Source organism: Pelodiscus sinensis, chromosome 8 (genome assembly GCF_049634645.1).
Source record: "Pelodiscus sinensis isolate JC-2024 chromosome 8, ASM4963464v1, whole genome shotgun sequence".
Taxonomy (NCBI): Eukaryota; Metazoa; Chordata; order Testudines; family Trionychidae; genus Pelodiscus; species Pelodiscus sinensis.
Window position 1 is genome coordinate 24,839,557 of NC_134718.1, and position 23,256 is coordinate 24,862,812.

The following is a 23,256-nucleotide window of genomic DNA, read 5'->3' on the forward strand; positions in this document are numbered from 1 at the left end:
GCTGCCATAGTGAAGCCACCTCCCCAAGAGCAGAGGTGGCAACCCTTGACCACTTGCTCTGCTCTCAAGGAGGAGGCTCTGCTGTGGCAGTAAAGCCCCTCCCCATGAGTAGAGCCATCAGTGAAGCCTCCTCCTCAGCCCTTGCCCACCCAGCTCCCAGAAAGGAGGCTTCGCTGAGTGTAACCAACATTATTAACTGCTAAGCATCTGCTTATTGGTAAATGGTTAGTCATTTACACTCAAACTTTGCTATTCAACAGTGCCCTAGATAGCACAGCATATGCATGCCACTCCAAGGGGCGTGGGAGCTGGTCCCCTATGGATACTGCTGAGAGAAAATCTTCCAGCTCTGGTACATGTGGTGAGCACACACACCTACCTTGAACGGACATGTGCAAGCACTCGAAGAAGAAACAATCTTCAAATTATAATACAGATTCTCACATTCACTCCCATCATGTAATTCAAAATCATGAGATCTGACTCTTTACAGCATTCTATAAAGAGAACAAGACAAGTTGTTGAAAATAAACTTAAAACTTCAGCAAGTATTTAAATAATGTTTCTTATAACTATGATTCTTCTAAATAAGGCAGGTTTTTCCCATTTGTAGACTCCTCCTTAACTCCAAGATGGTAATTTTGTGTTTCAACAGTTCAGATCCTTGCTTGTCTACATATTGTGTTACTGTTTAAAAAAAAAAATACAATTGTCTTTAAAGAACAGGCATATGTCTCCTGGAATTCTACAAGACAATGTAATAAATGATAAAATGAATTTCATCTTTCTCTTTAGAATTACTTCGTTGGATCCTGTATATTAATCTGCAGGATGTCCTTGCATGGTGACAAACATCACTGAAGCTGATAAATGTAAAAGTCTCCCTCCCCACCATAGTACAGGTATATAACACTACCCCAACTAAATATTTTTGTAGTAACTCGGGAATATGAATTGTGTGAGTGTGGCTTGGATGGATATTACATTTAGCAGATGCAGTGGGGGGATGAGGGGAGAGGCCGTGAATGAGAGTAAGAGAAGCAAGAAACATCAAAGAAACAGATGAAAAAGAAAGCCGGACACAACCTGAAGAAATACTGAGAACATGGTTCTCAGACCAGTCTAAAGAGAGAACCTTAGGTCAGAGTTTTGGCTGAAAGGAACTTGGGGCTGTGAGCAAAGAACTCTCTCCTGTTTGATCCTTCTGTTTTCAGAAACAGGTTTGCATCGAAGACACACTGTCTTCTTCATTAATTTCCCCTAAGAAAAGCAACCCACAGGCCCTTGAAGTTTGGCTAAATATTCAGATCAAAGAGGGTAAATGGTACTTTAACACATGAAACAAACAGGGTTAAAAAAAAAAAACTTACCCGGTTGCTTGCGTCCTGCAAGGCAGGAAAGCTGAGGGTGTAGGGGGTGCAGGAGTCTGGGCAGAGGTTTAAAGATGTGGGGGTCTCAGGACATGAGGGTACAGGAGGGGCTCAGGGCAAGGGGGAGGCTGCAGGAATGGGAAGTTCTCAAGGCAGGGGTTAGGAGCAGCTGCTGGCTGCTCCCTTGTACCAGCCGAAGGTGGATATGTGTGGGGTGAGCTGCCCACCCAATGGCTGTTCCCTTCTGGAGTATAACCGTCCCCATGCTTTCTGCCCTCCTGCAGTCATTCATGAGTATAACTGTTGCTGCTATCACGCTCCTCCCTTTCCATTTGAGATACAATCACAATTACATGAACATCCCATTGTCCTGGAACAATGAAACCCTGACCTTGCTTTAGGTTATGGTAAGAGGAAGTTGGATATCAAATGTGGTGGCCCTAGCTCTTCCCGTTTAGGAGGAGTTCTTGAACAAATGGACAATAGATGGACAGACAGACAGACAGACAAACTCTTTCAAACTAGCCAGTTAGCCCATCATAAGACGGGATTTTCATGTCTCTCCTCCACGTCCATCTTCTCTCCTGAGCCTCCGGTCTCTTGCTCCATCTCTCTCTCTCCTCCTCCTCCTGCCTCCCCCCTCTCTCTCATCTCTCTCCGTCTCTCTCTTTCTCTTCTCCCCACTCCTGTCTCTCACTCTCCTTTTCTCTTCTCCTCCTCCCTCTCACTCTCTCCACTCCGTCTCTTTCTTTCTCTTCTCCTCCTGCTGCCTCTCACTGTCTCTCTGCTTTCCTCTGTCTCTGTTGGGGATGCACACTCGTCCAGGCCCCGCCACTCTTCGCCTTCCGCCATGGCACTCGGCAAGGGGGGCGGGACGGTGACATTCACGGCAGGGGGTGGGACCTGGAGCCACTATCACGCCGCACATCACCGGCCCGCCCCCTTTCACCTCCCGCCGTGGCACTCGGCTGAGTTCTGCGCCGCTGAGCCGGGCCGCCGCGGGGAAGCCCAAACTGCCGCTCCACTGATATCTACCTACTGTGGAGAAGAATATTGTGCTGTGTACGGTAAGACATAACAAAACGTGACACAAGGAGCAGAGCCAAGGCAAGCAAGGGGCACAGTGATGAACATTTTTGGGGCAACTGCATAAAAACAAACAATCCCAAACCTCACTCCCAACAGCTTAGCTCTTACCACTAAAACAAAATAGTCTTGGTGTCATCATGGATAGTTCTCTGAAAGTATATCCCCATTTTTACGGTAAAAAAAAAAGGCCAACAGACTATTAGGAGCCATTAAGAAAAGGAAAGAAAATAAGACAGAAAACACAATGCCACTATATAAATCCATGGTATTCCCATCCACCACGAATTCTGAATGTAGTTCTGGGTTGTTCCATATTTTAAAATTGAAAAAAGCACAGAGAAAGGCAACAAAAGTAATTAGGAATATAGAACAAATTCTATATGAGAGAAGATTAAAAAGACTGGGACTGTTCATTTTAAAGAAGAGAACTTAGATGTGGTAGAGAATGTGAAAAAGGAAGTTTTATTTATTTATCCGGTCACATACAAGAACAAGGGGCTGTAAATTCAACTGATAGACAGCGCGTTTAAAAAAAACAAAGGAAAATACATTTTCACACAATGCATTATCAACCAGTGGAACTTTCATTGTGAGGGCCACATGCATAACGGAGTTCAAAAAATAATTAGGTTAGGTCACAAAAGATGGCGCTATCCGTAGCTATTAACTAAGCTGGTCAGGAACATGACCTCATGTAATTGGTGTCCCTAAGCCTCTAAAGCTGGGACTGAATGACAGGGGATGGATCGCTCAATAATTGCCCTGTACTGTGCACTCCCTCTGAAGTATCCAGCATCAGCTGTGATTGGAAGACAGGCATACATTGGTCTGTCTCAGTAAGAGCATTTTTGGGATGTTAACTTCACCTCACTTTGTGAATGGCGCACATACTACAACATTTGGCTTAGGTGAGAAGACTCTATGGAGTCTTCTGTTATGCTATGTCTACACTACAAGGCTTTTGCGCAAAAACGGCAGTTTTTCTGCAAAAACTAGCCAAGTGTCCACACCTCAAGCGTTTTTGTGGTAGAGTTATTCCTCTCCCCACGAGGAATAACTCCTTTTTGCGCTATAAAAGTCTTGCACAAAAAGGAAGCGTGGACACTCCAGAGGGATTTTTGCACAAGAACTGGCCTCCAGGAAAAAACACAGGTGGCCTCTTGGACGCTCCATAGTAGGCAATCGCAACTCTCTTGTTCCTGTCTGCTGGCCCCTCTTAAAGCTGCAGGCACCCTTCACAAGCATTGTGGCAGGAAGCTTGCCCACAGCAGTTGCCTTGGCCACGTGTCTCTCTGTCAGAGAAATGGCAGAGAAAGCAGGTGCCTGAGACCCCCAGTGGCCCTGCCAGAGAGCAGCCACAGGGCTTCCAGGACTCTCCGCCCCTCCCCCCCCCCCCCGGGGTAGCAAGCACCGTGCACCAGCCTGGTCAGGTGCAGAAATCGTGACCCTCCTGGAATTGTGGGGGGAGGAGTCACTGCTCCAGGAACCCAAGTCAAAGAGGTGAAATGCCAAGATCTACTCCCACATGGCCACGTCCCTGAAGGAGCGAGGTCACCCTGCCTGGACTATGGAACAGGTCTGGGCAAAGGTGAAGGAACTCCATCAGGGACATGGAAGGGCAATGGAGTGGAGGATTCACTCACAGCAGGACCCCACACCTGCTCCTACTTCAGGGAGCGCCACCCAATCCTGGGGAGGGGGAACCCTTTTCCCCCTCCATCATGGTGGACTCCAGCCTGGAACAGCCCATAGTCCTGCACCCAGAGCTTGTCACCGAGCCGGAGAAGATGGAGAGGCAGGTCCAGCCCCTGACAGAGGAGGACCAGGACAGTAGGACTGTCACCCTGTCCCTGGAGCCAGTCAGTCCCTGCCAGCTTGGACATCTCCCAGGCCTCCGAGGTGGCTTGGGAGGGATCTTCAGGTACGTTGGCGCACACAAACACACACACGGCAGGGGAGGTGGCCGCACAGGGGGTGGGGGGCACAGTGTCACGCAGGCTGCTAGGCCAGCACATAGTGCTGCAATCTGTGCACGTGCAACTAAATGCAGCGGGAGGGTGCAGCACACGGCCACAGCAGCCAGCTTCTCAAATGCCAGGGAGCCTGCTGACAGCCTCATGCGTGGCTACACAAGTCCTGCCCCCGGGGGGAGGAGGGACACACCCAGCTGCAAGCAGGCTAGTCGCAAGGGTGAAGGCACGACCCCACACATGCCCTGTAGTGCTGTACACAGCACACAGGCATGCCTGCACGTGAGAGGAATCAACTGCTCATACCCACAGCCCAGCAAGCTGCAGCTGTATGTGCACACCTCAGGGAGAAGCAGGCTGCACATGGCTTTGCCACTCATCAGGGGATCCCACTCTGGCCATATACTTCCCTTGCCTGCCTGGCCATGGTGTTTTGTGCACAGGGCAGGAGGCGAGCAGCAGTCTTCAGGCCACCTTGGGGCCCCTGTGACACACATGGCCTTGCACCCGAGATATCCCCCTCCTGCAGGCTGCAGACTGGTGTGGTCTCCGCTCCCACTGGAGGGCACAACTATACGGAATGTGTGTGCAAAGAGGACTGACGGCCTCTCCCTCTTGTGTCTTCTCCACAGCCAGACCAGCTGGGACCAAGAGCTGTGCTATGCCACCGCAGCAACCTGCCACAGTCTGGGGGAGTCAGGCCGGGGAGGGAGGAGCTGATGCACCAGCACATCGGGGTGATGCGTGACATCAATGCCACCGTCGCGCAGGCTGAACACCGACCTGGAGCAACGGCACCAGGCTGGAGTGACCTCATGACGCACTGCGACATCATGTGCGGCATCCTGTCCCACATGGGGGAACAGTTGCCTGCTGCCACTGCTCCTCCCTTTCACCCTTCTGCCCACCCATCTTGCCCACTCTGTCATGCCTCTCCTCCCTTCCCAGGCCATACCTCTGCTCCCTCCCTTCCCCATGGCCATGCCTCCTCCCCCAGTCCTACCTACGGCCCCTCCTGTTACCCCCCCGCCGACCCTCACCCCACTCCAGCCACCTCTCCTGCCCACCCCATGGGGTCTCCAGACACGCCAAACCCTGATGAGGTCCTTGCACCCGAGGGGGCTCCGAAAGCCACCCCATGAGTCCTCCCAGTTCAGACAGCCTCCCTCCCCAGCCACCCCATCCCCCGGACCAGGCCAATGTGAAGGTGAGAAGGCACCAGCCCCTGGGGCCAGGCCATTCACCCCACCCCCAGTCCACCGCGTCCAGTCCCTAGGCCCCCTGTCCTGAGGGTTCACCTTATGCAACACCCCCTCCCTCCATGCAGGGGCTGCAGCCCGTGATCTCCTTACCTGCATCAGGACAGCCCTGACAGTGGACTTCTCCACCCCCAAACTGGTTAGACACCAAGAGCAATAGCTATCTGGGGTGGCCAACTTCCACAGCATGAGGGCTACCCGCTTCTGGAATGGGATGGCAGGCCGCAGGTGGGTGTCACGTCATTGGAGGGAAGAGGCAAGCCAGGCACAGAGATCCTGGAAGGTGGCCTTCCGCATGCAGAAGTTCTGCACCCATTGCTGGTCATCCCAACACTCCAGAACCAGCTAGTCCCATCAACACAAGCTGGTCTCCAGCCTCCAAAATCTTCTGGGTATGGTGGGCTGGGGCAGCCAGAGCGGAGCACTCGCAGCCAGACAGAGGCTGATCATCAGGATCTCAGGGTCCAGCTCCAGCTGGAATAGGACTGCTGCTTGAAGCAGGCACTGCAGGGAGTACAGCATGGCCCTGGGGAAGGGGGTCCGTCGCATGCCCAGGGGCAGCTCCGGTACTAGAGCGCACAGGGCAGAAAAGACAAAAGCTGCGTCATCCCCAAAAAAGCACCGGGCAAACACAGCAGACGCTGCTGAAGCTTTGCTTTGCCAAACAGGCTAGCAAGCAGGCAGCAGAAACAGAGAAACGGCTGTCCAGGGGTGTCCCTTTAAGCACGCATCTCTGGAGGGCTCCGGCAACAGCACACAAGAGCGAATGGTGACCTCTAGCTCGGCTAGAACCTGTTCTGGGGGGCTTTATATGCAGGAGAGTGTCCAATAGTGATGCACTTTGAGGTCTGGACGTGCTTTTGAGCAAGAAGTTTTTGCACAAGAACTCTTCTGCAAAAAGCTTCTTGCTCAAAAACCCTGCAGTATAGACAAAGCCTCACAGTGATATACCATAGTATTGTCAGTTCACATATTTCAGAGCTATGATTTCAGGCTGTCTGCAGAATCAGACAGATATGCCAGCATTAGTTACCCTTGAGTCCTATTTCAAGCTTCTGACTGCAACTCGAAGATCTTAAAACTTAGCTTATAAAGATTAAAATGAATATTCTGCCCTCATTACATAACTCCAAAAAAGGACCCACTGACATGCACTTATTATGGCTATGTCATAATACAATCTAGAGCTAGTTTTCACACTTGCAGTGAGGCAGTAAGTTTGGAAGAATTGTTTCAACTCAACTTCCCCAACACTAGAGAAATATTCTAAGTCACAAACTTAGCTTGGTCTGTAAAAATATTTTCTAAATTGAAAGCCCAAAGATGCATTGATAGGTGTTAATTGTGTGGTGTGTTTGCTAGATGTGTTCAAGCAGTTTTAAGAAACTGCCATGCACAACTCATCAAACACCACCTTTTTCGGCTACAAAAGCCTGTAGGATTCTGCAACATAATGCTAATCTGTTCAACTACAATGAAAGCGAAATGTTTGTGTTCTGCTTAGGACAGTCTCAGCTAAGAGAATATTATACCATGGTTATGCTCAAGGGTAAAGAAACGGTATTTACTGCATTCATCTTCAAATCCAAACCAATGGAAGCACATTCTGGGTAGTGAACAACTTCGTGATTCTTCATTGTCTATACTTAGTTTCAGAATCAACTACAAAATGCGGTGAGGAATTTCCAGTCTATTTCGGGTAAGAATTCCAGTATCTGAATGGGCTTGGAGCTCATCCATGATATAAGTAATATGTCTGGTGATAGCATAATATTTCCTGTTGTAATTTCAGTCAGCATCCATCATTAAGGGTCTATCAGCACTTGGGGGTACTGAGTTATGACATGCAAACTGGACCTATGTCATCATTGGAGAACATAATGCAGAGAGATGCTAATTAGAAGAGTTTGTCATTACCTCACTTTGGGAGGGTGTAAGGGTTGGGACTCCCCCTACAGCGCCGCCTGCCATCAATTTTTGGGGAATCGGCTCAGAGGGCGGGTGGCGCGAGTTGATTCAGGTCGCTGCCCTCCGACAGTGCCCACACAGCCTGGGCTCCACCCCTTCTGGGGTTTGATCAGGGCATTCGAGCACAGACGGCTTAGTCTGACATCACCTAGTTCTGCGCCCTTATCTCTGCCCATCGTGATTCATCTTTCCCATCAGACCCCCCAGCGATGTAGGCCCTAAATGCCTCTTGCTCACTCTCTCAGGTGCTTTCTTCTTAGCTACTCCGGGGGAGAGGGAGGGAGAAGAGAGAGGGGGTTGGGGCACAGGTTTTTAGTCCGGGTCTGGCTGGCAGCGGCATCCTGCCGAAACCTTCCAATCCACGGGGGGAGGAGGGAGGAATTATATGGCCCAGCCCTGGGCTACTTCCTCTCCGGTACAGCTCCCCTCCCTTGCTGCTGCTGCTTACCCGGCCCTCCGTGGGCCAGCCACTCGCTGTTCTGGGCGGGCTTCTGGTCCCCGTTGCTCCATGGGTGCCCAGACCAGCCTGCCCTCTGCAACTGCCAGTTCGTGCCCTTGCTCGTCAAGGACTTTGCTCTCCGGCATTTGTCTCTCCGCGCGCCCCTCCCCCCCGAAAAGCGGCGGAGCGGCGTTTAAAACTCCCACCGCATCAAGCGCCGGAGGGGGGGTTATATTGACGTCACCGGATCGCTCCGCCCCTCCCACAGTGTCCGTGCTGCAGCCACCACGCCTGAGGCCGCCAGATGGTCCATGGCCCGCGTACACCCGGCACAATGCCAGTATGCACCTCCCCGCCACCCGAATAGGGCACCTGCTGTGGGGACTCCAGTGCAGGGCTGTGGGGCCCCATCACAGAGGAACAGATGCCAAGATTTATTAAAGAACAGTTTGTGAAAGCATTTCTTCAGGAACCCATCTCTTAGTGCAGAGAGCATCATCTTATTGTTCAGTCCTGAATTACCCATTTTACTGGAAGATTATTAAAAAGAAAAAGTCTGGTCATCTGGAGAAGTGGGCTGTGCCCATGAAAGCTCATACCAGCATCTACATGTTTTGTTAGTTTAGAAAGTGCTACTAGACCATTTGTTGCTTTTTAAGTTTATCCTGTACAGACTAACTCGGCCTGAAGTATTAAAAAGAAGGCTCTGTTCAGGCATTGCCAGAGTTGCCTTAAGTTCTGAGATTTTGTGATTCCCTGGCAAGGTTATTATGGCATTGATTCAGTGATTGCAGTCATCTTCTATGGTTAAGAATAATCTCCTTTAGTGTTTTGCCAATTCTATTTTTATCATCTGCCTTTGCAAACACTGGTCACATGCTATTGTTCATACGTGTTCTGACATTAATTGGGAAACATGCACTTGTTCCTGAGTGGCTCCACTTTTTCCTCAAGAGGTCCTGAGGATAGTATTAAACAATTATACATTTACTTCATGTGGATTTCCACAAGTTTCTTTTTCATTGCTTCTCCTCTTCAATATGTATATGAGGCTATTCGTGAAGATACTGAGGTAGTGCAAGCTGTAATGTGCCTTCACCTCCAGGTCTTCTAAATCACACTTTTGGATAGTGAAGTTGTTAGGCTTCCCTCAGCATTCAGTAAGGACCGAGATTTGAATGACAGCTCTCTGGGTGAAGCTGAGCCTTGATAAGATAAAAGTCTTATTGACTAGACTATAAGAAAAAGCCAGCAGAATTGGTGGAAGCAACAATTCTGACTCAAACAGGAAGACAAAGTTATGTTTAAGGGTCCAGTTCTCATCTAAAACGAAATCACACGCTGATTGCTGCTGATCATTTTGTTTCACCGTATGTGTTAGCTTCCCTGAGAAATTATATTCCTTTAGACCTCAAAACTTTCTGGACCCCATGGGAGACTGTCAGATAATCACTCTCAAAGATTTATTCTCCCTTTATGTCTTACCTTAGCCAGAGGGCAGGAAATCCTTCAGACTGAAACTCTTGGCTATATAGTCAAATTAATGCTATAGAATCAAACCTCTGATGGTATAAAAAAGGGGGTGGAGGGGAGAGAGACGTGATGTGAATTCATGTGCCTACTGCTGAAGCAAAATAGTAGTGAAATTGTAGTGGCAAACTTTTGATCTTCAGACTTGTTAACATATCCTTGGAGTCTGTACCACGTGGTGATCGAAGTTCCCAATATTAACCCTATTAGCATGCACTGATGCACTCCTGTTTAAAATAAAATTACATCACTGCAAACGAGACAAAATTTAGTATGCACCAGCAAGGAACATAGGGAGTTAGAGTGCAACACACTGGTAAGCTCTACATGGTGTATGCCTGTAGTTCGAATTCTGGTGAAGCAATCCAGCAAAGCCTCACACGCAGGTGCAGAATAGGTTGGTTGCATTTAAGAAGTGCTGTAGGCGTAAATCTGGCAGAAGCTGAGATGAGATGGGTCCAGGTGAGGGGAAGTGGCACTAACCCAGTGGCTGGGGAGGAATACCCGAGCTGCCAAATTGAAGAAAAGAAAATTTCAGTTGAGACAATGGATACTTATTGCAGGTGGTAGACCAGACTCTTCTTTAAATAAATATTTTAAAAAAGAAGAGGGGATACCCCTTGTTCTGCCTTTCCCTTTCCTATTTGTTTATTCAGCTCATGACAAGTCACAAAAAGAGAAAAGTAGATCAAGAATGTCATGTGTTTCAAGAGAAATGAATTTCCTATTTATTTGTGGACCTGAATGGAAATCGCAGGTGCTTGACAGGTAAGAAAGAGTTAGCTGTGGAAAAAGAAAACAACATTTAAAGACACAATGAAGCCAACCATGCTAAGAAATACGGTAAGTACATAGGAAAGTTATGGGAAGATAAATCTTAATTAGCACATTCTATATAAAAGCAGCAATCAGTACTTATTAATGCTCAACAATCATGTGGTGGTGGTAAGTAGGGTTGCCAAGTGTCCGGTATTGTTCTGGAATGTCTGGTATTTCCACACTTTGTCCAGTAAAAAAATCAGAAAATACCAGACATATGCAATGTCTGGTATTTTCTGATTTTCCCAGCTGCGCCCCGAACAGAAGCCTGGCATGGGCGGAAAGAGCGGCTGGGAGTCCCAGCTGGGAGGCGGGGCTGTGACTGCTGCCGGGAGCCCTCAATTGGTTGAGTGTGAGGAGGATGGGAAGCCTCCTCCTCGTTTGTGTATCGCCGGGAGCCTGCAGGGGACAGGCAGCAAGTGCCCAGGTCAGTCTGGCTCCCAGCCGGCCAATTTGCTTACCCCCTCCCATTCCCGGCTGGCCAGTTCTCCCCCACTTCTGTTCCTGATCTTTCCCGGACACCCCATCTGCACCCCACCAGCTCTGCTTACCGCCGGCCCATTCCTCTTCCTTTTCTCCCCCAGCCAGCACCGCTGTACCTCTCCCCGCCCCCCCCCCAGCTGTGCTTCCTGCCCCCCCCCTTCCTCCTGGCCCCCTGCCACATCCTCCCCCTTCCTCCTGGCCACCCTCACAACCCCCAATCACTCCCAGATGTGTTTCCCGCCCCCCCCCCCTTACTCCTGGCCATCCCCGTCCCTTTCCAGCCAGTCACCCTCCACGATATCTCGCGGCCAGCCCTGTTCCACCCAACTCCTCCCCCCCTCCACAACCAGCCCTGCTTCCCGTTGTCCCCCCCCCCGCCATCTCCCCTGGCCAGCCACGGTACCCCCCTCCTTCCCAGCCAGCACTGCTACCTTCCTGGCAGATCTCCGCCCCTCCCCCCTCCGAGATGAAGCATGTTCAGGGGTTTTCGTGGGTTTTTTTGTATGATTACCTGGTAATGCCTAGCAGTGATCCAGGTTCTTGGAGGACCCCCCCCCCCCCCCCCAACAACTTTGGTTCTCCCCCCCCCACCCCCTTTTTTTTTTCCTTTCACCAAAAATTTTTACCGGTGCTTTGGTTTTTTTTTAGGGGGGGGGGGGGGGGGAGGGGACAGTGTTCGGTATTTTTCTTTCAGCCATCTAGCAACCCTAGTGTTAAGCTAAACCATGACCTAACTTTTATCTAAGATATTTCCTGAGGCAAATTTTTTTAAAAACTACATGCTGAAAGCTATAGAAATAGCATGTCCAGATAAGCAGCGAGCGTTTGCAAATATTAGCATTTCAAGAAATACAACTGATGAGAGAATCAGTGATTTAGCTAAGAATTTGAACAGGTAAATCTAGGGCAAAGTTAAGTCCTTTGCTGCTTTTTCATTTGCAGCTGAGGAAAGCAGAGACATGACATGTCCGAGCTTGCAGTAATGGCAAGAAAAGGAGTATAGCAGAAGAGCCTGTAGAACTGGTACTGATGAGACAACAGCAGCAAATTTGGTGGAAGCTCTGAACACACTGGCTATGAGTTGGAAAAGATAGAGCTGGACCCATAAGAACAAGAGGCCAAATTGCAAACATCAATCATAACTAGCAGTTTAGCAAATTTATTGCATTTTACATTAAAAATTCTCTGTAGTACAACTCTGAAAGTCAGTCTTGTTATAGCTATGGTTGTCAAAACTCTTAATTTTATTTGACTTAGTGGTCTCAATTGCCAGCAATTCAGCCCACTGTTGAAAGAATGTGACATTTATTGTGGACTGCTGAATCACAATGAAATCCAATGACTAAGAGACCAGGATTGAAGAACTTTGGAGTAGAGAGATCCAGTTTTTCATAGGTCAGGAAAAAGATATCACTGAATCATAGGCATGTCGTGAAGATTGTTATTTTAAAGCAGATATTACAAAGTATCTGAACTCAGTTAACACAAGAATGTAGGTTGCAACCAAGTAGACTGGATGCTATGAGAACATGCGTGCCTTTGAAATTAAACTTCGGCTGTGGGAGAAGTAACTTGGATCATTTTCCCAACCTCCGCTTGTGACATTTCTGCAAATCAACATGATGAATCCACAGAAGAGTATGCAGGCAAAATTCAGTAAAGGAGAAAATTTCAAGAATGATTCTCTGGCTTCAGAAATCATGTAGAAGAGCACTGAATGGAACTTACAGAACTGCAATGAAACATGTTGAAAGGCAAGTTATCAGATAACTGGTGTTCCCAAGTTTTATCAGTATCCGAGATCAAATTATCCCAAATGGAAGTATTTTGCATCAATAACTCTTCCCATGTTTGTGACAACAAATATTCTGTTATAAATATCAACAGATCTAAAGTATTTCTCAACTAAGTGACAAGACACCAGAACTCAATATTCAAGATGGCTTCTGCCCAGTTATTTACTCCAAATGCTGACACACTGGTTCAAGCTAATATATGCACGTATATATTACAGTAGTAGCAGTCACTAAAATTAAAACACAATGTAAGTACGAACATGGTTTCTATTTTAATAACTTTTGCAGAATATGACCTGCAGAAAGTGCAGGATGAGCTCCTCCATATGAAATGAATTTGATACCCTGCTCCACAGGAAATACACAGCTATGTTTCTATTGGTTGCTACTATCCAATCAGTGGCAGCAAAGATTCAAGAAATATCAGGGCACAATTATTGAATAAGTCAAATACAGGCAGTCCCCGGGTTACGTACAAGATAGGGACTGTAGGTTTGTTCTTAAGTTGAATCTCTATGCAAGTCGGAACTGGCGTCAGCCGCTGCTGAAACTGATCAGTTTCAACCACGGCTGAATCTGGACGCCAGTTCTGACTTACATACAGATTCAACTTAAGAAACCCAGGCGTCCCCAAGTCAGCTGCTGCTGAAACTGATCAGCGGCTGATTCCAGGAAGCCTGGGGCAGAGCAAATCTGCCTCGGGCTTCCTGTAATCAACCGCTGGTCAGTTTCAGCAGCGGCTGACTTGGGGACGCCTGGGGCAGAGCAGCTGGGGTGCTGCTGGGTTGCTCCAGTAGCGCGGCTCCTCGGCGCTACTGGAACAACCCAGCAGCACCCCAGCTGCTCTGCCTCAGGCGTCCTGATTCAGCCGCTGCTGAAACTGACCAGCAGCGGCTGAATCAGGACTCCTGCGGCAGAGCAGCTGGGGTGCTGCCGGGTTGGTCCGGAGCAGCGCTGCAGGACCAACCCGGCAGCCCCCAGCTGCTCTACCCCAGGATTAGGCAAGAAAAGCCTGGTTGCCTACTGCACCCCCCCCCAGCTGCACCCCCCTCTCAGCAAACCAGGGAGACAGGGGTGGGGACGCCCAAGTCCTCCACGGCTTTGCTCCGTCTCCCTGGTCTGCTGACCTGGGAGACACGGAGCAAAGCCGCAGAGCACGCGAGCAGCGGGACAGTCCAGGCGCTTGAGCTGTCCCCCTGCGGGCGTGCTCCGCGGCTTTGCTCCCCATCTCCCTGGTCTGCAGGGAGACGGGGAGCAAAGCCTTGGAGCACGCCCGCAGCGGGACAGCCCAGGCGCACCTGGGCTGCCTGAGCCCCTCCGCGGCTTTGCTCCGCGTCTTCCTGGTCTGCAGACCAGGGAGACGCGGAGCAGCTTCTCTCGCCCCGGAGTACACGGGCGGCGGGACCGCGAGGTCCCGCAGTCCGTCCCCTCCGGGAAGAGAAAAGCCGCGTTCGTAACTGCGGATCCGACATAAGTCGGATCCACGTAACTCGGGGACTGCCTGTAGGGAATATGATAATTATCATTCTTCCAAAATGAGTATTACAGTATTCTTTGAAGTAAGCCAACATGCAACATGATATTTTTCATAGAAGATGATCTGTGGTCTTAGAAGCAACTATAAAAAACAAAAACCATAAAAAAAACAGGAACTTTTTAATGCAGGGCTTCATACTTGTCATTTGTCAATTCAGACAACTTGACAAATTGGTGCTGGATTGGGAAAATTATACAGGCAGTCCCTGGGTTACATCAATCCAACTTAAGTCGGACCCCTATTTACGAACGGGGGGGCGCGCAGCTAATGCGGGGTACCTCCCCCACTGTCGCCGCCTCTGGCAGCACAGGGGGTGCTTCCCCCCAGCAGACCAGGGAGACACGGAGTGGCTTTTCTCGCTGCAGAGGACGCGGGCGGCGGGACCGCCGAGACGCGCTGCAGTCACACCGCCTGCATCCTCCGTGGCGAGAAAAGCCTCTCTGCGTCTCCCTGGTCTGCTGGGAGGGGGCGCAGCTAATGTGCGCTCCCCCTCCCCCAGCAGACCAGGCTTTTCTCACCACTGGTCAGATTCAGCAGCAGCTGAATCAGGACCCCTGGGGTAGAGCAGCTGGGGGGGGGTGCCGGGTTGGTCCCACAGCGCCGAGGTGCGGCACTACTGGACCAACCCAGCAGCACCCCAGCTGCTCTGCCCCAGGCGTCCCCAAGTCAGCCGCTACTGAAACTGACCAGCAGATGACTATAGGAAGCCTGAGGCAGAGCTGCTCTGCCCCGGGGCTTCCTGGAATCAGCCACTGATCAGTTTCAGCAGCGGCTGGCTTGGGAACAGCTGGGGTCAAGCAACTGGGGTGCTGCCGGGTTGGTCCAGTAGCACCGAGGAGCGGCCCTGCAGGACCAACCCAGCAGCACTCCAGCTGCTCTGCTCCAGGCTTCCCCAAGAGCAGCTGGGGTGCTGCCAGATTGGTCCCGCCGCGCCAAGGGTCAGTGCTACTAGACCAACCCAGCAGCACTCCAGCTGCTCTGCCCCAGGCGTGTCCAATTCAGCCATTGCTGGTCAGTTTCAACAGCGGCTGAATCTGGACGCCTGGGACAGAGCAGCTGGGGCGCTGCCGGGTTGGTCCCCGCAGCGCCGCACCTCGGTGCTGCGGGGACCAATCTGGCAGCACCCCAGCTGCTCTACCCCAGGTGTCCCCAAGTCAGCTGCTGCTGAAACTGATCAGCGGCTGATTCCAGGAAGCCCGGGGCAAAGCAGCTCTGCCTCAGGCTTCCTGTAGTCAGCCACTGGTCAGTTTCAGTAGCACCTGAATCGGGGACACCTGGGGTACAATATGTACCAGTTCCAACTTACATACAAATTCAACTTAAGAACAAACCTACAGTCCCTATCTTGTACGTAACCCAGGGAGTGCCTGTATTAGAAACAGTGTGCTTAAGGGTTATGGCTGATCTATTAGAATATAGATAGAAATGTAGCCGTGTTAGTCTGGTGTAGCTGAAACAGAATACAGGACTATGTAGCACTTTAAAGACTAACAAGATGGTTTATTAGATGATGAGCTTTTGTGGGCCAGACCCACTCCCTCAGATCAAATAGTGGAAGAAAAAAGTCACAACCATATATACCAAAGGATACAATTAAAAAAATGAACACATATGAAAAGGACAAATCAAATTTCAGAACAGAAAGGGAATGCGGGGGGGGGGGGGGGAGAGAAGGTAAATATCTGTGAGCTAATGATATTAGAGGTGATAATTGGGGAAGTTATCTTTGTAATGGGTAAGATAACTAGAGTCTTTAAGACCCCGGCGTAAAGTGTTGAATTTTAGCATGAATAACAGTTCAGAGGATTCTCTTTCAAGTGCAGTCTTAAAAGGCTTTTGAAGCAGGATGCAGGTAATTAAGTCGTTGAGACAATGTCCTTTCTGGTTGAAATGGCAAGAAACTGTTTTTTCTTTGTGATCCTGTCTAATATCTATTTTGTGGGCATTGATCCTTTGGCGAAGTGTCTGAGATGTTTGTCCAATGTACATAGACGACGGACACTTTCGGCACATGATAGCATAGATTATATTTCTGGATGCGCAGGAATATGTGTTCTTGATCTTATAACTCACTTGGTTAGGTCCAATAATGGTATCAGCAGAATGAATATGTGGACAAAGCTGGCAACGGGGTTTGTTGCAAGGGAAGGTACCAGGGTTGGTATTAGTGTGGTATGTGCTGTGGCTGTTGGTAAGAATCATCTTGAGGTTAGGTGGTTGTCTATAGGAGACTATGGGTCTGTCTCCCAGAGCCTCTTGGAGTATGGTATCCTGTTCCAGTATAGACTGTAGTTTATTGATAATGTGTTGGACAGGTTTAAGTTGGGGGTTGTAGGTGATGACAAGTGGTGTTCTATTGTTGGTTTTCTTGGGTCTGTCTTGAAGTAGATGGTTTCTAGGTATTCGTCTGGCTCTTTCAATTTGCTTTTTTATTTCTCCGGGTGGGTAGTTGAGGTTTATAAATGCTTGGTAGAGATCCTGAAGTTTCTGGTCTCTGCCAGTGGGATTAGAACGGATGCGGTTGTATCAAAGGGCTATAGATGATGGATCGTATGGTGTGTTCTGGATGGGAGCTGGAAGCATGTAGGTAAGTGTATGAGTCAGTGGGTTTTCTGTAGAGGGTGGTGTCTAATTTTCCATTGTTGATTTGTACTGTGGTGTCCAGGAAATGGATCTCTCGGGTAGAGTGGTCCAGGCTGAGGTTGATGGTGGGGTGTAGGTTGTTGAAATCTCTGTGGAATGTCTCCAGTGTTTCTTGGCGATGCGTCCAGATCATAAAGATGTCATCGATGTAGCATAAGTAGAGAAGGGATAAAAGGGGACGGGAGTAGAGGAAACTTCAGGATCTCTATCAAGCATTTATAAACCTCAACTATCCACCCAGAGAAATAAAAAAGCAAATTGAAAGAGCCAGATGAATACCTAGAAACCATCTACTTCAAGACAGTGTGTGAATAGTACATTTCATTTTTCTGTTGATAGTTTTACCTTCAACCTCACACACAAGTTTGAAGACAACATTTTCAATCACTGTTCTGGGTCACATTCACATGAAGATGCTCCATCAAACTGTGGTAGAGGATGTTTACCAGTTAGAACCACAAGGAAACTGAAATGGAAAAGGCAGCAGGAAATAGTGCACAAAGGAAGAGGATGGGGAAGTAGGTTTGAATTTGTCCTCTGGGGATGCCCAAAATACCTTTCTAAACATCAGCTGAAGAGCAAAAAAAATCCATCTTAAATTTAAAAAGGTTTAATAAAAATTATGACATACCATTTTTAAGACACTTTCAGAAAATAGTGTTCTGAAAGCTGATAGTATCCCATAGGGAAACCGCCCTTATGTTGTGTATTATAAGAAAGACACATTTACAAGGGAAATAAAGTATACTATTTCAAATGTATTGCATGTCTAGAAGTGACTCGTTTTATTTAGGTAAGCAGTTATATCATATATGCTTTTAATCAATAAAAAATCTTCTGTTTCAAAAAGGTAACATTCTATCTATATGAACATTCTATCTATATTTCATTATAATGACCAAGCCAAGGATTTAGTAGCATTTTGCAGAAATGAACCACAATTCAATCTGAATTTGATTTACTTTTAACACACGTCCTATTAAATAGTCCAAAATATAAATTCTAATATGGAAGAAGGCAAAAACCACTTTCATAACCCTCCATTTTCAACCAGAAAAGAAAACTGCAGGTGGTGGAAAGTTAATCAAAAACTATGATTATACAATATCATGAACTACTCAAAAAAGACTAAAGGAAAAACCTTTACAAATGTTTTCATACATCTCTGAGTTTTTCTTCAGTTTTTGTTTCATTGTGACACTGTAGAACACTCATCATCACAACACTAATACTGAAGAATATCACACAACTTTCGATCAAAAATTTTTAACACGGTGATCAAGGAAGCTTACTGTCAGTTATCTCCAGTGTAAAGCAACAATATATGGTAATCGCTGTCAATATATTTCACAATACATTCACAAGCAAGTGTTGCACTTGTCTACAGAATACTCAAAAACACCATTACAGTAAAAAAAAATGCTAGCATGCCAATAAAGAACAGCATTTCAATGCATTTCGGCATTAGACTGATAGTAAGTTATTTGAATAAACTGTCAAGTATCAGAGGGTATCCGTGTTAGTCTGGATCTGCAAAAGCGACAAGGATTCCTGTGGCACCTTATAGACTAACAGATGTATTTGAGCATAAGCTTTTGTGGGCAAAGATCCACTTCATCAGATGCATGTAGTGGAAATTTCCAGAGGCAGTTATAAATATGCAGGCCAGAATAAGGCTAGAGATAACGAGGTAAATTCAGTCAGGGAGGGTGAGAACCACTTCTAGCAGCTGATCTGGAGGTGTGAACACCAAGAGAGGAGAAACTGCTTTTGTAGTTGGCTAGCCATTCACAGTCTTTGTTTAATCCTAAAATGATGGCATCAAATTTGCAGACGAACTGTAGCTCAGCAGTTTCTCTTTGAAGTCTGGTCTTGACGTTTTTTTGCTGTAGGATGGCTACCTTTAAATCTGCTACTGTGCGTCCAGGGAGACTGAAGTGTTGGTTTCTTTCTTGGGCTTGCCTTGTAGTAGGAGGCTTCTGGGTACATGTCTGGCTCTAATAATCTGTTTCCTCACTTCCTCGTGCGGGTATTGTAGTTTCAAGAATTCTTGGTGAAGATCTTGTAGGTGTTGGTCTCTGTCTGAGGGGTTGGAGCATATGCGATGGTACCTTAGTGCTTGGCTGTAGACAATGGATCGTGTGGTGTGTCCAGGACGGAAGCTGGAGGCATGAAGGCAGGCATAGTGATCGGTAGGATTTCGATATAGGGTAGCGTTTATGTGATCATCACTTATTTGCACCATGGTGTCCAGGAAGTACATCTCTTATGTAGACTGATCCAGGCTGAGGCTGATGGAGTGGATCAATCCACGAAGGATACGAAGAGTCTAGGGGATATTTGCGAAGCCCTCGTCCGATCAATGTAGAATGCAAACGCTCTGTGGATGTCGAGGGTGTGCCAAGCAGCATGCATGGATCAGTATGTGGCTTGGAGAAAAACACAGGTAAGTGTATGGGTTCGCTGATGTGGAAGAAACTTTCGGGAGGAATTTAGGGTGGGGCCAGAGTGTGATTCTGTCCTTAGTGAAAATTGTATAAGGAAGGGGTCCGCCACTACTCTCCTGCTGGAAGTTATTGCAACTAGGAAGGAGATCTTCATAGATAGGTATGACCAGGAACAGGTTGCCAAGAGCTCAAAAGGCAGTTTTGTCAGGCTCTTAAGTACATGATTTAGGTCCCTGATGGGAACTGGTGGGCGAACGGATGTAAAGGTAGACGAGTGAGGAATCTTTTGGTGACTGGGTCTAAGAATCTCCTTTCATGGTGCGATGGAAGGTTGCTATAGCAGTTGCATGAGCCCGGATAGTACTTAGAGACAGGCTCGACTCCTTAAGGTGCAAGAGATAGTCCAGTAGAAGGGGGAGAGGGGCAGTCTCAGGGGTTAATTTGTGAGTACATGGGAGCCATTGAGAGAACCTACTCTACTTGTAGAGGTACATTTTCCAAGTGGAGTGTCTTCTGCTGTTGATTAATATTTATTTTACTCTGAACAGGTGTTGTCAGCATCCTGGAGCCATGAAGGAGCCAGTCATGGAGGTGTAGCTTGCTCGGTTTGGGATGGAGAATCAGTGATCCTGGGAGAGAAGATTGCGTTGAGGCGGAAAAGCGTATAGACCTGTCACTGTCATTCTGCTGAGGTAAGAATACCATGTTTGCCTCGACCACGCTGGTGCAATAAGTATCACGCGGGCTCAATCTGTTCTGATTTTGATGATGACTTTATGGAGTATGGGAAGGGGTGGGAACGGAGAGAGGAGTGGCGCATCCCATTTGATGGAGAAAGCATCACCCAGTGAGTGATTCCCTAAAGCTGCTCTGGAGCAGTAAAGACATTTCCGATTGTTTCTGGTCACAAAGAAGTCTATGTCTGGCTAACCCCATTGGTGAAACACAACTGAGGGCATGCCTGTCCATCTCCCACTCATGGTGGTCTTACAACTTGCGACAGAGGGCGTCTGCTATAACATTTAACACCCCTGGGAGGTAGGTGGCAACAGGAGTAATCTGGTGTGCAGGCACCAGTTCTATAGCTTGAGAGCCTCCGTACATAGGGATGGGGATCGTGCACCTCCTTGTCGATAAATATAATACATGCAAGTCGTGTTGTCCATCATGATGTTGATAGTCTTGCGAGCTATGTATCATAGGAAATGCTGGCATGAATATGCCACTCGCAATTCTAAAAGGTTGATATGGAGGATTTGCTCTGCAAAGGACCATTAGTCTTAGGCAGTGAGGGTTCCCACATGAGAACCCCATCTCAGAAGTGATGTATTGGTCATTATGGTAAGTGTAGGGGTAGGTTGCTGGAATGGAACTCCAGTTAATACATTGTGTGGACTCATCCACCAGTGCAGGGAGTTGAGGACCTGTAGTAGAGGTATAACTGACTTGGACATTCGGTTTCTGGATGGCATGTAAAATGTGGCTAGACAAGACTGAAGGCATCTCATGTGGAACCTCGCCAGCCTGATAACATAGGTTGTGGCGGCCATGTCCCCCAAAATTTTTAGGCATTCACGAATTGTCGTGGTAGGGGTCACCTGTGCTACTGCTATGAGGTTGCATAAGGTGTCAAATCTGTATGTGGGTAAAGCCGCTTTGGCCGCGACAGTGCTGATGTGCACGCCTATAAACTCCAGCGCCTGAGCGGGGTGGAGCATGGACTTTTTGTAGTTTATATGGAAGCCAACACTGAACAGGAGGTTTGTGGTAGTCTCGATCCTGTCCTTTGTTTCCCAGAAGGACATGCCTTTTACGAAACAGTTGTCTAAGTATGGAAATATTCTGACTCCCTGACGATGTAGGGAGGCCGCTACGACAGCTAGAGTTTTGGAAAACACTCTGGGAGCCACTGAAAATCCAAAAGGGAGCACTCGATACTGATAATTATGATGATCAACTGTGAATTATAGAAAACATCTGTAGGCAGGATGTATCGTTATGTGGAAATATGCAGCCTGAAGGTTGAGAGCTGAAAGCCAATCTCCTTGATCTAATGCTGGGATTATTGTTGCTAGGGTCACCATCTTGAATCGATGGTAAAAGACGTATTCGTTGAGCTTTCTTAAATCCAATATGAGCCTTCATTCTTTTTCTGTTAGAAAATAAGTTGAGTAGAAACCTCAGCCATGGAACTCTGTTGGTACTGGTTCTATGATGCCTAAACGGATGGGGTGAAGCACCCCTTGCTCGAGGAGGGTCTCGTGAGAGGGGTCTCTGAGGAGGGATGGGGTGGGAGGGTGGGAAGGAGGACAAGAAATGAAAGTGATGGAGTAACCATGGTGAATGAGCTCTATGACCCATTTTTCCAACATTATTTGAGCCCACTGTTGAAAAAAGGGGCTGAGGCAGTGGTTGAATTGTGGACAATTGGTCGATGATGTGACCACAAGGAAGGTGTCTTTCTGGCTCCTGACTGAACTTTCAGATTTGCTGCTTGGATGTGGATGGTTGAGCTGATTCTGTTTGATGTTGCTGTTGGCGTTGGGGCCTACGTCGTTGTGGCCTTTGTTTTTTATGGAAGTCATACCTTGGTTGCTGTCTGTCCGGCTCTGTGGGTCTCTGGTAGTTGGTGTATCTGGCTCTCTTAAATGGGGGCATGTACATCCCCAGGTTCCTCAGGATGGTACAGGAAACCTTCATCGAACGAAGATTTCATCTGTTTTTGCAACAAAGACTGGTTTTATAGAAGGGTAGATCTTCAACCTTCTGCTGTAACTCCCTCAGGACCCCTGATGCTTGGAACCAGGATATTCTCCACATCATGATAACCAAAGCTGTGATGCATGCAGCTGTGTCCTGCATTGTGGACTGCAGAGCAGTGCGAGAAATTGTATGGCCATCCTTCATGATGTTGAGGAGAATAGGCCTCTTGTGTTCAGGTAAGTATTGGGCAAGCTCTTGAAGCTTTGAGTAATTAGAATAGTCATAATTCGCAAGCATGGCGGTATAATTCACTTCTCTAAGGAGCAGGGTGGCCGAGGTGTACACTTTATGACCTATAACGTCCATTTTTTTTATCATCTTTGTTGTGTGGTATTGATCTAATATTAGGTTGTCTGGCTTAATGTACAGGCAGTCCCCGAATTACACGGATCCGACTTATGTCGGATCCGCACTTACGAACGGGGCTTTTCTCGCCCTGGAACTCACGGGCGGAGGGTCACCGCCCATGTCCTCCGGAGCGAGAAAAGCTTCTCCCGGTCTCCCTGGTCTGCTGGGGGGGGTCCAGCAAAGCCGCTGGACCCCCCCGAGCAAAGCCGCCGCCTGAGCGGCTTTGCTCGTTTGCCCGGGAGCAAAGCCGCCCAGGCAGTGGGACCCCCGCCACCTGGGCAGCTTTGCTCCTGTCCCCCTGGTCTGCTGGTGGGGTCCAGCAAAGCCGCTGGACCCCCCCCCCCCCCTCAGCAGACCAGGGACACCGGAGCAAAGCCGCACGGGCAGCGGGGTCCCTCCACCTGTGCGGCTTTGCTCGGGTCTCCCTGGTCTGCTGGGGGGGGGGAGGGGGCGCAGCTAGTGCGCTCCCCCCCCCCCCCCCCCCCCCAGCAGACCAGGCTTTTGTTGCGGGACGCCTCGGGTAGAGCAGCTGGGGTGCTGCCGGGTTGGTCCTGTGGGAACCTACTGGGCAGCGCCCCAGCTGTTCTGTCCCAGGCTCCAGATTCAGCAGCTGTTGAAACTGATCGGGCTGATTCCAGGAAGCTGGGGGCACAGCAACTCTGCCTCTGGCTTCCTGTAGTCAGCCCCTGGTCAGTTTCAGTGGCAGCAGCTGAATCTGGAGCCATTTCCGACTTACATACAAATTCAACTTAAGAACAAACCTATAGTCCCTATCTCGTACGTAACCCGGGGACT

General features: G+C 48.5%; 1 protein-coding gene across 4 annotated transcripts in view; it reads right to left on the minus strand.

The window, feature by feature from the left end:
- The window catches only part of JMJD1C (jumonji domain containing 1C), a 375,768-nt gene that overhangs the window by 167,794 nt on the left and 184,718 nt on the right, over positions 1 to 23,256 (minus strand). For 2 of the 4 annotated variants that reach the window (XM_075934898.1, XM_075934897.1), the window contains exon 4: positions 380 to 497. The exons of the other annotated variants lie outside the window; for them this stretch is intronic. The gene's annotated coding sequence lies outside the window, so the exon portion shown is untranslated. The remainder of the gene's footprint in view (positions 1 to 379; positions 498 to 23,256) is intronic. 4 annotated transcript variants of the gene reach the window in all.